Source organism: Rhinolophus sinicus, chromosome 11 (assembly GCF_057876585.1).
Source record: "Rhinolophus sinicus isolate RSI-liver-muscle chromosome 11, RSI-T2T, whole genome shotgun sequence".
NCBI classification, from domain to species: Eukaryota; Metazoa; Chordata; class Mammalia; order Chiroptera; family Rhinolophidae; genus Rhinolophus; species Rhinolophus sinicus.
Genome location: NC_142511.1, coordinates 25,686,006 through 25,701,070, shown reverse-complemented (window position 1 = coordinate 25,701,070; position 15,065 = coordinate 25,686,006). Strand labels below are relative to the sequence as shown.

General features: G+C 50.0%; 1 protein-coding gene across 2 annotated transcripts in view; it reads right to left on the bottom strand.

Annotated features, from left to right (window-relative positions):
• KCNJ10 (potassium inwardly rectifying channel subfamily J member 10) overlaps window positions 1-15,065 on the bottom strand; it is a 31,453-nt gene extending 16,388 nt beyond the window's left edge. The window contains exon 1 of one of the 2 annotated variants that reach the window (XM_019716431.3): window positions 14,843-15,065. The gene's annotated coding sequence lies outside the window, so the exon portion shown is untranslated. The remainder of the gene's footprint in view (window positions 1-14,842) is intronic. The other variant, XM_019716432.3, reaches the window with a different exon arrangement.

The window sequence follows — 15,065 nt, the reverse complement described above, 5'->3', positions numbered from 1 at the left end:
GCTGCCCTTACAGCAGAGGGGGCTGGAAAGATTACAGATGGGGGCAGGGGGAGCAGGAGATGAGGGGCAACTCCTGCAAACTTGAAGCTTCACCAGGTATCTACCTGTCTCTGCCCAGCACTGAAGATTTACCTCCCCACCACCAGAGGGCAGGGCTTATCTCTGCAGCTTACCTTCTCTCATAGTCTCTTCCCACCCCGTCCCCAATGCAGCCCACTCCTTTTATTATTTGGTTGAACCATATGAAATTGCCAATTAAAAAAATTGGGTCCCATGTCAGCGATATCAAGTGATTCAATCTACTAATATATAATAAAAATAAGAGTATCGGCCACCTTCAGACCATGAGGCTCTGCAGTCTACAAAGCACGTTAGAAACAATTCCATTTGACCTACACAGCCAGGCTGGGTGGCAGTTAGAGCAGCACAACCCTCCCTCCGAAGTCACAGCTGACCTTCCAATCATTAAATCCAAGGGCATTTTCTCAGTCCTTGACACCAGCAGTCTCTCTGCAGCATTTGAAACTGATGACCAGCCCGTCTCTTCCTGATACTTTTTTCTTTGGCTTTCCCTGTGATATGGTGGGAATCCACTGATTTTTGTGCACCTTGAATAACTGTTCAGTGGCCCTGCCACTTCTAGGCTTCGTGATTTGGGGCAAATCAGTTAAGCTCTCTGAGTTTCCATTTTATTTATCTGCAAAAAAGGACCTAATAATAATACCTATCTCACCATGGTATTGGAAGAATGAGATAAGATTATATACGTAAGAGCACTTCATGGGTTGTGAAGCACTGAGTATGTGAAGAGCCTCATTGTTACTCTCTGACATTATCCTCCAGGTTCTCTCTCTGTTTACTTTTGATCTATCTCTCTCTCCTCTGCCCCTTACCTGTTGGTGTTTCTCAGGGATCCACCCTTTGCTCTCATCTCTAACCACTCCACTCTCTCTTCCATGGCTGTTTTAACCCCTCTCATGGATTTCACCTCACCTCTGCCTGTCTGTCCAAGTACTGACAGGATCCCCCTATGTGGAGCATTCCAATTTTAACATGTTCAGACTCATGTCCTCTTTCCTCAAAATGAAATCTCTTCTGTATTTCCCCTCTTGTTCACAGCATTCCCATCCATTTAGTACCCTGGGTTTCTCTCTTGCCCCTCTCCACTTGATCACTGGGTCTTATCAATTCTGCCTTTGTGGACTCCTCTCCATCTCCTTGGAGGCTGCTCTAGTTCAGCCTCATACTCTCTTCCACCTGAAATGTTGCAATGATCTCCTGCCCTTCCTGCCTAGCCTCACCTTCCTTACCTCCACCCACCTCAGCTGCCACAAGGGCCTTTCCCATCACTCCTGCTTTAAATACTTTAATCCACAGCTTTTGTAATGAAACCCAAATGCTTGACATAGCAGTCAGAACCCTTCACCATCAGATGCCACTCTAATTTTCACAGACTCTCCTTTGATACTTCCCCCTGGGTACCTATCTTCTAGCTACACAGAACTTCCGTTTGTCCTTCAAACATGGCTGCACATCACTTCCATGTTCCATGCTTTTGCTCATGAAGTTCCCTCTGCCCAGAATGTTCTCTAGAAGGACTGACGCTCCCTTTATGTTCCTGGGACATTTTGCCACATCATCAGTATAGTACATCTTTGTCTTTTTTGAGAGATCATGAGCTCTTTGAAGTCAGAGACTATATCTTATATTTCTTTTTAAACTAGTACCTTTGAATTTAACTTAATTGATTAATATAGAGGAAGGACTTGGACTTGAAATCCCTGGTTTGATTCTGGGCTAAGAACGTCAAACATACAACATGTGGGCCACCACTCACCCTGTCCCCACCCTTAATGGATATCACTAATTCACCACAGTACTTGAGTTCTTCCTGAGCCTCAGAATCTTTCTCAACATGGTGATACAGGCAGCCATTATCAATCAAATGGAGTTAGCCTAACAAATGAAACCTATTTGTTATTCTGGCATGTCTGGGTCACAGCCAAAGGTCCCTATCTATTCTTCTTTCCCACTATTTGCCATCCTAGTCTGTGTCATCTACTAGTTATGGGAACTTCAGTCAATCTTTCAATCTCTCTAGGGCTCAGTTTCCTCACCTAAGGAGGCAATAAAACCTTCCATTGTGTGATAAAGTACGTGAGGTAAAGTATGTGAAATCTGTAAGGCCCTTAGGCAAATACAAGATATTATTATTACCCTACTTTGTAGATGAAAGAAAGTATCTACTGAATTAGAGAAACTAGGGCTCAAACAGGTAAAGTAACTTGCTTACATTTATTTAACTGGAACCTCTGTCTCCAGTTCTGTGGTCTTTGAGTCACATTGCCTCTCTACACCCCAGTGGGCTTGATGATGCTCAAGGTAAACCCCTGCCTTATTTCTCTTTTCTCTAGGGGAACAGTGATTTGTAGGGTAGTAGTTACCATAGCCACAGAATTGGAGAAAATTTCCAACCTACTGTGCTTTATCCCACCTCCTATAATTCCCAAGAGGAGGCTCCCTCCAAAACCCTTCCAACCTGCCAAGACATGGGAGAGGCATGCAGTAAGGGGTGCTTCATGGAGCCAAGTTCCTCAGCTACTGCCCTTCAGCCCCTTGCCCTCCTACTTTCCCCAGCCTTGGTGGCACCAGGCAGCTGGAAGTCTTCTCAGAGCCAAGGATGGCCAGGCCCCAGGAGATAAGATTTTTTGGGTGGAGGCCAGTGAGCCATTGAGCTGTCACAAGATCTGCAACCAGAATCTGAGAAACCAGAGAAGAGCTGAGCTGATGGGACCTGTTCCTTAGGGTTCCACGACCAGTGGGGTCCTCTACCTGAGAAAAGAGAGGCAGGCCAACTAGATCCCAGCTGAAGGCCCCTCCTCTATACACATTATCTGTGATCTTAGAGGTTGCACTGGCTAGTGATAAGGAAGGGATTGGGCCTAGTTGGTGGGGAGTCCAAGGGACAGTATTGGCAGGGAGGCAGGAGAGTCACTCCACAGTATGGAAGCACCCTCAGGAGCAGCTTCCATAGGGGTCATTTCATCTCCCCACTTCTTCCAGGAAAGACGATGCCTACCTTCCCAAACAGGAGAGTCTTTTCTGAACTGATTCTTAACCTATATTTTGTTCATTTTTGTGTCCTCCTCAGTGCCTGGTAGAGCTTTGGCTAAGTATTTCTTGGCTTACAAGAGCCCGTAGGATTGATCTACATTCCTTTTTCCTCCCTCATGCCTCCTTTTGGTGTGTGACATGCTTCCTCCTTGGGAATTTTTCCCTCCAAGCTTCCTATTGAAGTTTCAACCTTCCAACAGTTGGGGGCACTGACTCAGTCTCCCCCATCAGCCTTTACCCCAAGCTGAAGAGCCATCTTTTCTCTCATTTTCCTCAGTCCTCACTCCATGCTGCTCTCAGCCCACCTCCATCATTATCCCAACTCTCTGTAATGAGTGAGCCAGATGGGAAAACAGGTCCAAAGAGGGTGCACAATGTTTAACAGGAGGACCTTAATGCCAGACATCCAGAGGTTTCTTTCTGTGGGCAGTAGATTGCTCTTTCATAGTGGGAGAGGGTCAGAAATCTTCAGACCTGGGCCAAAAACTGGTCTAGAGTTGGATAACTTTAGACTTGAGCTTCTCTCTGGACCAAACAGTTCCTTCTGGGAAGCCCAGTGCTTCCTCGTGCCCACGTGACCAAGGAGAAGAGAACTGAGACTTGGGAGGTAGGGAGAAAGAATAGGAAAAGGAAGATGGAAGGGTAGCAGAGGGGCACCAGCTGTTAAGTCCCTAGAATTACAGGAGGAAAAGAGGCCATAATAACCTGACCTCTGCTGACCTCTTCAGTGTCAGTGTTGTCCATGCTCTATCCCCCACCTCACACACACACACTCTGCCCTCCAGCCACATTAAGCTGCTCTCAGCCCTTGACCAGGCTCCGCTTTCTCTTACCAACAACAGGTCTTGGCAAATAACAGAACCTCTCCCATGGAGCACTCTTCCTCTCCTTACTTTGCTTGGTTATTTTCTATGCTTCCTTCAGGACTCAGCTTAGATGTCACTTTCTCTGGAAAGCCTTTCCAGATGCCCACACACCCAGTGGGTGTTGTGGCCCCTCATCTGTGTTCCCAGAGTGCCATGGACTCCCCCACCTCAGCCTCTACAATGAGCCAGGACTTGCGCTGAATGTTTGCACACCACCTCATCCTATCCTCCTTGGGAGGCAGGTAGTGCCATTATCCTCATACTGATGGTGTGGAAACCAAACTCAAAAAGGGTAGCTGACTTGCCCAGGAGGACTAGGAAGTAAGGGGTGACTGTAAGTTGAACCCAAGCCTGATTAAACCAAAGTTCATGCTTCTCTCCTTGCCACTGTACTATCATAGAACGGCCATGCTGGGAGGCCCTCACAGTGTCCTGTTCAATCCCCTCATTTCACTGAAGAAGAAGTCCAGGCCTAGAAAAGCTGAATAACTGTCCCATGACCACACAGATGGCTAGTAGCACATGTGATTTTAATCAGAATTAAAGCAATAACCCTGGCTTTCTTCCTCATCCCAAACTCCCTCTTCCTACAAGATTCTTTCTTGATCTTGAGGTCCTGAAGGGCCAGGTAGTGTAGAGTCACCCTTGGGACATCATCCACTGAGCTCTTCACCGTCCAACCACAGCTGCAGCCCAGGAGGTGTCCACTGTGCCCTGTCCATCAGCAAGTATCAGGAATTCTCCTCAGCCCTGCAGCAGCTGGCCCAGAAATAAGCCAACAAAAAAATCAAGAAAAAACAGCAAATTGTGGGCCCAAAGGGAGGAGACAAGTTCAATAATGCTCTCTGCTGGAGGTGTGAAAATGGGCAAGGGACTTCTTTGAGACAGCTGGAAATCCCATGGCCCACAGGAGCTCTGAGTGTCTTTAGAACTATCTCCCTTCCCTGGTCACCAGCCTTTGTTCAATAGGAGACCTTCCTTTCTCACTGGGGGGTGTAAGTTCTCCAACTCTTTCCATCCTTTCCCTTTGCCTAGTTAAACCTTATACTCATGATATGCTTCCTGGTATATCAAAATTTACCTGCTGTTACCTAAGCAGTTTATTCTTATTTTTACCTTGGTGGAGATGGAGACCCATAGGTACCCTGTACTTAGAATGCATATTCAGACAACTGAGCCACCTTCCCTGACAGAGGTCCTCTCAACTCCATTTCTGTCGAAGGGCTCCTGGTCCCATATATGTGTAGCAACCTCTGACCCTTACACAGAGAAGTCTAAGGGGATCGCTCTGGGAGGGATCTCTCTACCCCTTCCCCAACTTTCCACTCATTCCTTACCCACTTTCCTTGTTTGAAGAGAATGATGGGGTAGGGGTGGCATGAAGACACTGACTAGATGCAGAACTAGATTCAGAGGTGGCTATGTCCACGTCCTCCCTGTTGCAGTAGCTAACTGCCTGAGTGTAGCTGGAGGGGTTGCAGTTATACTTGGGATGGGCCTCTTTTGCCAACAAGGGACATTGGAAGGGGCATTTGGAGGCAGAAGAACCACACCAGGATATAAGGGTTAGGGAGATGTGTTCTGGATGAGGTGGCTTAAGCAGAATCCCGTAGCCAGATGGGGAGCATTCTAGGTGAGGAGTAGGGTTAAGGAGTAGAAGGGTCCTGCAAGGGTTTGTGCCATTCTGATATAAGGGAAATATCATGGAGATCAGCATTTGATAATATTTGTAGATGAGCAAACCAATATCAGCTTAGCTCTCTACCTGATGGAGTTTCTACTGCTGTAACCCCATCCACCCCAGGTTCCAGCACAGCATTGTGCAGGCAGCCCTCAAATCCTTGGGGTCCTGATCGGCCTTCCATCTCCTCCATTTTTAGGGTTCCTGCTCCAGACTTCCAGAAGATACTCCAGACCAGAATAGTAAGAGAGACATAGACACCCCCTACAGATCCTATACAGACAGAGGATATTAGCAGGGAGGATCAGAGCCAGGCATCACAAAGGACTTGCAATTAATAAAGTTCTCAAATGCTAAACCCTGTGGAGAAGGTCATTGGCTTCTCTCTCCAGCCATCCAGAGTCAAGAGGCGAGGGGGGCTGAAAGGAGTGTAGGGAATGAAAGAAGGTAGCCTCATCCTGCCTAGAGGCAATGGACAGGTCAAGGTGACCTTCTTTGTAGACCCAGAATCCTATTTAAGATCCCTGTACCTGTTGTTCACCCTCCCCACCTTCCCACCATGCCCCCATTCCTTCCCAAGGAGGTGGGTAAAACATAGCTCTGTGAAAATTCCACATTGGGGAATCTGAGTGATGCCAAGAGGCACATAGTGACACTCAAAAAAAAGAGAAAAAAAATCCTAGAGGCAGGAAACCTGCATTCTCGTCCCAGCCTTGCCACCTAGACACATCATGTTACCTCTCTCAGGGAAAATGATAACTGTCCCATCTATCTCACAGGGCCATGAGGGGCTGTGACATATCCACGTGCACTGGGCAAATGCAAGGATGGTCCCTCTGGGCCTGTGCTTCAGCAGGCCAGGGTCTGGTCATTCACACAGAGCTCCTCCAGGGTACCTGGCTCAGCTCTGGGGGGGCAAGTATCCTGGCCCACTCAACTCCTCCATAGTCGGCGGGGTGGGGGTGCTGTGCTCAGAGTTCAGCAGAGGCCATGTCTGTGGTTAACGTATAAGCAGGTGGGTCAGGGCAGCGGGACATTCTCCGCCCCAGGGCCACATTCTCAGGTCACAACAAGTGCAAACTTGTTATAACCTGTGTCAGAGCAGCAGGGGGCATCAAGGGCACGAGGGGGGGATGGTGCTGAGCTGGCAGAGGCTGGCGGTGGGGGTGGGGGGGCTGAGGGCGGGTGTGCAGGGGCATCTGTAAGTGGATTGTGGCAGGCAGGTCTGGGTCTGTGGACCTAGGGTGGCTGCAGTGTTTGGGCACATCTGCTCCCTGTGCGGTATGTGGGGCTGCATAGATGAGTGTGTGCCTGTGTGTCTCTGCATATATGAGTCCTAAGGTGGGAGGAGGAGGAGAGGTGGCAGCCTGGCCCAGCTGGGCAAGTTGAACTGAGGAATGGGCAGGCTGTGCTCCCTTCCCCTTCTCTCTGCTGGCTGCACAGAACCTGCATTCCAACGCCATCCACAGCTGCCCCCGCCCTGCCAGCTGGGGCCTCTCCCTTCTGTGTGCCCATTTCCCCAGCCTGCCTAGGGAGTGTGTGTGTGTGGGGGGGGGGGTGCTCCTCCTGCCCATCCCCCCTGGCCCTGGGCCAGCTCCCCCACACTCTCTGGGCCCTCTGGACACTGGGGCGGGTTGGGGGAGGCTCTGAAAGCAGGTGACTGTTTGGGGGAACTTGGGGACAGAGCCCCCATTGTGCCTGCCCCAGAGCCGCCTCAATGGAGCTCTCCGGCACAAAAGGGCTTTGACAATGGGGAGGACATTAGTATGCAGAGCCAGCCCCTCAGCCTTCCTCTCCCTGTCCCACAGCCCAAGGGCATGAGACTGGGGGCTGCTGGCCACACCAATGGAGGCAGGGGGTGGGGCAAGGCTGAGGCTGAATAGATCTTAGACCATGGGGGTTTAAGAGACAGGGCAGGGAGACTAGACCAGGGTCCCTAAACATTCCACTGGCCAGAAAGGACTTTCCAAGGGGAAAAAGGCTTGGGGACGGTAGGGATGGGGGAGGAGGAGCTGTGGAGGCCAGACCCCTTCGTTTCAGGCAAGCTCTGGAAAGCAGTGGTGGGCAGTCTGAGTCCACCCACTTTTTGCCTCAGTTTTACCCTTTTATTCAAGGGAATTGTGTGGGCAGAAGAGAAACGGAGCAACAGACAGCAAGATCTCAAACTGAAGCCTGTGGCGTCTCAGAGTTGTCTTGGGGGCTGCGGGTGGGATCTGAACCTCTGGAATGCAGAAAGCGCATGTGCTCAGGACTCGGGTATCTGGGATTCCGAGGAAGGTGGCTTCTGCATCCCAGCTCAGGGAATTTGCCTGATGGGCCCAAGAGCCAGGACTAGCTCTTCCCCAGAACTTGTATCTGTTTGTCTCCTCATCTACCTCACCCCCTTCCTCATGCTGTAGGGAGAGGCTTCTCTTCTCCTGCCCTGAGGACCCCTACCCCCACTAATACCCTCAGCACCAGCCGCTGCCTTTCCCAAGGTGCAGTGCCCTGTCCTATGGTACCTCAGCACAGAGGGCAAGTCAGGAAAACCTGGGCAAAGGAGCGGGGCTGAACTGGTGGCAGCACTGAGAGCAGGCAGTGCTCTGAGAAGGGGCTTCAGGTCCCACACGAGAAGCAGTGTTGCCCAATCAGAGACTTCCTCTGCCCCGACCAGAAACCCACAGGAGAGAGGCCTGGGGCTAGTTTACAAAACTGTTCCCCACAAGGCAAGACAGAAAGATCTTCTGTGCTTAGCAATGTCTTCTCCTGACTTTCTTTCTCCTCTTTTCAGTTGCTGTGAGGTTAGGAAGTCCTCCCTGCTACCTGCCCTCAAGGCTTCCTGCTATGCTACCACAGGCCCTGGGTGGCTCACCTGGATTGCTGGGGGAAAGGTAAGGTCTGCTTCCTTCCCCTTCTCAGGACCTTGTTTCCGTCCCCATTGCCCCCCCCCAACATCCCCCCCCCCCGCTCCCCCCACACACACACACACACTGGAAAAGTCTGGTGAGGAGAACATAGGGCTAGGAATTAGAACTCCTGGGTTCAGGGCCCAACCCCCCTGTTAACTTTCCTTGGGAACTTGCACAAGTACTTTCCCTCTTTGGGCCAAGAAGCCCCATCTGTAATGCGGGAAGGATCACCTCTGTAGCTCACTGCCTTCTGGGTCGATGGGCAGTGAACTCAGGGGCAAGGCTCTGGAATTTAATAAGAGCTCACATTATTCAGCACTATGCTGAGCCCTTTTCTAGTATTATGTCATTTAGTTCTCAGCAACTCTAAAAAGCAGACACTTTCTCAAAGCCTTATATTATAGAGGAGGAAACTGAAACACAGAGATGTTAATAGTTTGCCCAAGGTCATACAGCTAGTGAGTGGTAGAACTGAGATTCAAGCTCAAGTAGGTGGTCTGTCTCCAGAATCCACATGATTAACTATGGCCCCATACTGCATCCCTAGTAAAAACATTCAAAATACCATGTGCAGCTGGGGGAGATCAGTCAGGATGTCCAGATTGGCCCGGGAGTTTTGAAAACTGTTTCCTGAGGTTCCTCTAGACTAGTAATTCTCAAAGCATGGTCTGGGACCCCAGGGTCCCTGAGACCCTTTCAGAGGCTCTCTGAAGTCAAACTTATCTTCATATTAATGCTAATATGTGGTTTGCTTTTTTCACTTCATTTCTCTCATGAGTGTTCAGAGGAGTTTTCCAGAATCGTACATGACATATGATATTGCAACATGTTGAATGCAGACATAGCTATGAGAAATCAAGTGTCTTCTATTAAGCCAGGCATTAAAAAGATTTGTGAAAATGTGAGACATTTTGCTAGTCTTCTTACTAAACTTTTTGTGTTTTTTAAATACAGCTATTTTTCATTAAAAATGTCATTTATGTTGACATACAATGAGTTTGTTGTTATTTTTAAATGAATTAATAACTATTTAAGTCTCCTCAGGTCTCATTTCTAACATATCAATAGCTATAATCCACACAAGCAAAAGCTCTTTGGTATCTTTGATAATTTTTAAGAGAGTAAAGAAATCCTGAAATCAAAAAGTTTGAGAACCACTGCCCTATACTCAAACATAGTCACCCTCTCTTCTTGCCAGTTGCCTGTGTCTTTTTTATCAGAGGGTCAGACAGGGAGGTTTAGGTGTGGGGAGGAGGTATGTGCCAGGGTCTCGTGGTTGGGACTAGCATCAGGGGTGGAGATGAGGGGACAGTCCTGGGGGAATGTAAAACTAACAGGTCAGGCCTACACCCCACTTGGGAGGTGTCCACACATGTCTCTCAGTTTTCAAGACCCTGCTCAGAGGTATGCTTGAGACAATGGGCCTATCTTAAACTGGACTCTGACCTTTGCCATTGTTCCACTTTGTATGCCTGCTAACAAGCCCAGCATCAGGTGAAGTAGACCTCCCCAGTGAGGAGAGAAAGGCTCTGTGGAGCCTGGATACCCACACGGATTTTTGTGTTTGGGCCAATAGCCCTTAAAGGACTGGAAATTGGGGGTTCTAGGGTCTGATGCTTATAATCTTCAGTGACACCATCTCCACAAGATGGGCCTGTTGGTAGGAGAGGGTATATGTCCTACTTCAGGGACACTCATAACCAGAATCCTCCCCTCCAGAATCAGCAATCAGAAAGGTCTCCTAGCTAGAGCCAAGCTGGTCAGCAGATACTCTGGGGCTGAGGGTCTGTGGTGGAAAAAGACACTTTTACTTCAGGGAGTCTGCAATCTGACACAGGCAGAGGCCCAACCCCAGAAAAGCCCCCATGTAATGAAGGAGACATGATATCCCCTCCAACATCATCACTGCATTGGCATCCTAGGCAAAGTCACAGACACAAGGGACAAAGGATGCTGAGGAGAAGGGGGTTCAGAAGATGACAGAGCAGACAGGGAAACAGGGGAATGGAGATTGGCAAGAGGGGTAGGACTCGAAATGGTCTGTGTGAAGGCCTAGAGTGGGAGAAAGAGTGTGGCTCAGAATTGCCATCGGATATGTTCCCCTAGAACAAAGTCTGAATGCGGCAGTCCCCAAAAATGGTGATGCTGGAGGGCGCAGGGGAAAAGGCTTACACAAAGTATCTCGAAGACTATGATTGGGAGTTTTCATCTGAAAACCAAAGGGGATGTCTCGGTAGGAAAGGAGCAAGATAAAACTGATGCTGCACAGTGAAAATTCTGTGGTAGAGTGGAGAAGAAATCTCTGAGAGACAGGTTAGAGTCAGGGAAGTCATAATGTGAGTGCCAAAGTTGATGTGATGGACAGGCTGACGAGGGGACAGAATAAGAGGAGGACACACACTTGAGAGAAGGTATGGGGGAAACATGGGCAGGGAAAGGGACAGGTGAGGTTGGAGGGGTACAGGGGTGGGAGATGGGGTAGAGAGAAGCTGACAGAAGTTTCTCAGAATAGAGAAGGAGACTATCTGGGGGAAGCTCAAGTTATTGAATCTGAGTTGAAGATAGGACTTCTGCTTGGTGAAAAGCATGGGAGGAAGGGCTATGGTATGGGAACCCAGGCCCTGGTGCTATCCAGCCGATTGGAGTAAAGACAGGAACCTCATCTTAAACTGTGTGATAATTCTCCCACCTTCCCAAACTCTAGAAGGGTGGAGGAATGGAGACCTAGGACAGAACCTCAGAAAAACCACAGTGAAGGGCTGGGGCAAGGCCCAGGAGCCAGGAAAGATGACAGAGTAGAAAAAGTCAGAGCTCTTTCTCCAGGCTAAGCACCATTCCAAGCCTTTTACAAATATTGACTCTTTCAATCCACAACTATTATTAGCTGCATTGTCAGGATGAGGAGACTTGTGTAGCTAAGTGGTGAAACCAGGATTTAAACCCAGGTAGTCTTACTCCAAGGCTATGCTCTTAACCACTACACCTACTGCCTCTCAGACAAAGCCAGAACAGAAAGGAGCCAGAGGACAGCGCTGTGCAAGGGATAGAAACCCAGGAGAGGCCTCTTGATAACTGCCACAATAATCCCTGTGTGTATCTGAGCTACATCTCCCCTCAGAAGCCTTAACAATTGGCATTTTTGTGTTGGGATTTTTGTTTTTGTTTTATTTTTTAGTCCAGAAGGTGGTCTACCTTTCTTTCCCAATCTTCATTTCAGGTTTCTTTCTTTTTATGGGACGAGCTTCTTGAAATCTAACCTAAGTCCTTCCAGATGCAGCCTCACCGCTTTCCTAGGTCGTCTGCCATTGGAAGAGGAGCAGATGGCCATATACACCCTTTCTATGTCACACCTTTTTATAGGCCCGAAGTGCTAATTCACGTCCCTCAAGGTCCTGCTTCTTCATCCTCTTTCTCCAGGCTACACAGTTCAGTTCCTACTTCTCTCCCACATTCCAGAGTCAGCCTCCCCCTCCTCCCTACTACCTCAACTCCAGCTCCAAGCTGGCAAGCACCCATGAGAGAGTTTTTCCCACAATCCTTTTCTCTTTGCTCTTTCAAGGTTCTGATGAGGGGGAGGGGATGAAGAGGGGCTACCTAAATGCACTGTCTGCATGAACAATGGCGGCAACACATATGTTAAACTCGGATGAAGGAAGATAAGCAATGAACTCAGGCTGTGGTAGAGTGGGGTGATGTGGTAAACTCAAAAAGTTCCTGGGAGCTGCCCTGGCCAACCACCCTTTGTTGGGTGCTAAAACACTTGGATTCCAATCTTCCCCTTCTCTCCAGTCTTTCTACTGTTTCATCTCAATGGTGTACTTCAGATTATCCTTTCTCTCTGCCCCCTTCCAGGGCCTCACCACTATCCTGGACAGCTTGGCTTCAGCCTGAACAGTAGCACTGACCAGTCAGGCAAGAGAAGAATCTAGGCCAGAAAGGGGAGGGAGAGTGGAGGTTTTTCCTTCCATCCTAAATAACCCTTGGCAAGAAAGTTGAGGGGCTCCACTGCCCAACGTCTCTTTCCTTCTCCACCAGTGCCAGGGGCTCAACCTCTCTTCCATCTTGTGTGCATTTTACTAGAAGGCTCAGGAGGCCTTGTTTCCTCCGAGGAGGTGGGTGTTCCTCCATGACTCACCACAGGGCCCTAAACCCTTTATCCCACCACTCCCAGGATGACCCCAGAGGACTTCATCTGAGCCCACCCAGATCCTAGTGACCCAGCCTCTCTGGTCTCTACGGAGAGCAAGGGAAGAAGGCCTCTAGGTCTTCTGCCAGGCCCTTCCCTTATAGTCCAAGCCAACCAAGCTGGAGCTATAAATGAGCTCATGCATAGAGGTGCAGGTGTGGGGCACAGGTGCTGTTCAGTGGGGCACAGGGAGTAGGTTTGGGACGCCAGAGGGCAGACAATGAATTCTTCCACACAAACATGTGTCAATAGATTGCATGTGGGGGCGCATGTTGGGGAGAGACTTTTTCTTCCTTAGGGTAGGGGGCAGCAGTGGGATTCTGCATTAGAACCACAGGAATGGTACCATAACCCTCCCCCCCCCTCCCATACACACACACAGTGGAATCACTGCCATTTGATATCCACTGAGACAAGTTGGCTGCTCAGGCTCCGGGTGGGGGCTGGGGGGATGGCTCAGAAAACAGCAGCTCCTTTCAGGACCCAGGTTGGCAAAGGCTTTGGGAGGCTGGACTGGCCCAGATCACCCCCCAACACCCCCTCTCTCCCTCCGTTGCCACCACCACCAAAGGACTTTGGGGGGGTGGGGGAAAAGAAGTTGGCACTGCCTGGGCCATGCTATTGCCTCCGCAGACCAGCCCTGGCCCCTCTGCCAAGCATGGCATCTTCCCTCCCCCTCTTCCTTCATTTCCTCCTCCCTGAAAAACTAGCTATGAGCCAGGACACCTGCCTCCTTCTACACTTGGTCCCCCATATCCAGCCTATACTCTGAGGAATTAACAAGCCCTACTCCTCAGCATAGGATGGTGCCTTCCATCATGCCAGGAACAGGTTCAGAAATTCTTGGAGATTAGAGTGAGGGTTTGGAGATGAAACTTAATGGAACCCAGTGGTGGCTCTGGCCCTTCCTCAGGCTTGTCTCTTGAAACCCGCTCCAGGCCCTCCTTAGCACCCCTAAGCAAGTGGCACTCCTCACAATAAAGATACCAAATCTCCCATTTTCATCTCCCTCCCATCCAGAATTGCCTAAAGCAGTCCTGGTACGGAAAAAATTCAAACCCTACAGCCAAGATAGACTGGTCAAAAACCTGTAGCCAGAATTCTTATGATAAGCAACATGATCAGGCTTTAAGCCTTGGCCTCCTCTGGGTGCACATTTGTACTGGCTTCTGCAGCATCCCCACTACCCCGTTTGCCTTACTCTGCCTGGGGTACTTCATTAACAGGAATGAAATCTCAAGATAATAGAGACACTATTCCCACTTTTGTCCATTTTTGTCCTTCTATCCATCCTGGGGTTCAGCTCTCCTCCCCCAAACCAGGAAGTTCCAACCCTCACTTCTTTCTGAAGACAGGTGCCCTTAGTTCCTGATGGAGAGAAGGGGTGGGATAAAAAAGGCATCTCCATCTGAAGGTGAATGTTAGAGTCCAATCTACCCTTCTTCCCCTAGCAGGGCCCTGCTGCTTCCTTCCTGGGGATCTCAGTGTGAAACATCTGGGGGAGAGGAGGAGTAATGCGGAGGAGTGTCTTGAAGTAGAAGGTAAGTCAGAATGGAGGGAAGACTGGGTGAATAGGGGTCCCAGGCACAACAGGCTATGGAGGATCCCTAATCTAAGCTGTATGTGTTTGTCTTCCCAGGTGTGAACTAGTGATCAGTGGGTGTCATTATGTGAGTGTCCCTGTATGGGGTAGGGCGCAGGGGCTAATTATGGGAGTGGAAGTAACCTGATGATCCTGGGAAGAGGGGGCACTGTCTGGAGTGCCAGTGTGGGGATGCATGGTTATAGGGTGATGGCCACTGCATTTGTTGGGGGAGCTGTGATGCAACTGCCGGTCTTCCCAGTGGGAAGGAGCATCAGAAAAGCCCCTTCCTTAGTCTAAAGGACTGTGGTGACCAGCTTGGGTAAAGTTACCTTCTTGGGGAGCCCTTCCCAGGAAGGTCAGTGTGGGGCCGCCTAAGGCGGGAGGTTGGGAAATAGGGTCATACCACGGAGGCCCGGCAGGGTAGGGACTTTGGGGTTTGGGGCTCCGATATCTCTGGAGAGTGAGTTGGACAGGACTCCGGCCGGGGCGGCAGCAACTCCTTCATCAGGGCCAGGGGCTTACCTTGGGTCCGCGTGGAATGGCCCCTCGGATGGGCAGCGGGACAGGCAGGGACGGGCAGGAGTGAGGAACGGAGCTGTGCGACGGGCAGGGCCAGGACTCTTAAACAGGAGCTGGGATCAGATAAGGGCTAGTCCCGGGGCCGGAGCCGGGGTCGGGCCGGCTGGGGGCAGAGCTGGGCCGGGCCGGGCCGCCCCCTCCCTCCTCAGCTCTGGAGCCAAACTTT